This window comes from Littorina saxatilis, linkage group LG4 (genome assembly GCF_037325665.1).
Source record: "Littorina saxatilis isolate snail1 linkage group LG4, US_GU_Lsax_2.0, whole genome shotgun sequence".
Taxonomy (NCBI): domain Eukaryota; kingdom Metazoa; phylum Mollusca; class Gastropoda; order Littorinimorpha; family Littorinidae; genus Littorina; species Littorina saxatilis.
This window is the reverse complement of record NC_090248.1, coordinates 33,447,108-33,447,793: the sequence shown is the minus strand read 5'-3', so window position 1 is coordinate 33,447,793 and position 686 is coordinate 33,447,108.

Sequence of the window (686 nt, the reverse complement as noted above, 5' to 3'; positions counted from 1 at the left end):
GTCAGCCAATGCACGGCCTCCACCTAGTTCTGGCTGGTCGAGTGGAACTTCAAACTGACAAGTGGAGCCCCTCCCAAAATTAAGTTTCCATGCAGTTGACGATTATAATTTACTTGCTCTGCAAGTGAGACTGATCGCAAACGTTTAAAAGCAGTGCCTCACTATTAATATTTTCGCGATGCAGCTTTCCCGAGCTGTTGCACCTCATAACGTTTTACGTGTTACTACTTGTCCATGTTATCTTTGTGAACTTGGCGCAGCAGTTTTCATTTCACCTAATTAAACAAGGCAAGAACATGCGTCTGCAATCCATGGCAGTGGATGGTTTGGCAAGGATGATAGGTATTTTAATGCATCATTAAAATCTTTATTTCACAAATTAACATACAGTTCATGGAGGTGCCTTTGTATACAATGACTGTTTTTGACGACAACCGTTGCATGGAATTACTGTCAGTAATCAAATATTATGTAGGGGAAGGGCTCCTAATATGGACCACCTTTTTTATTATAGCTAATACCTAGCTTGTTTTAACACCAACAAGTATAATATTTTGCATGGCGGGTTGTTCTTTGTCTCGGGTACCCTTAAGTTGAATTGCAGCTAGCAAGCTGTGCTTGAAACTCAGCAAAAAAATAAATAAAGAAAAAAAGTTGCTAGTGGTCCATAATAGGAGCCCATGCTC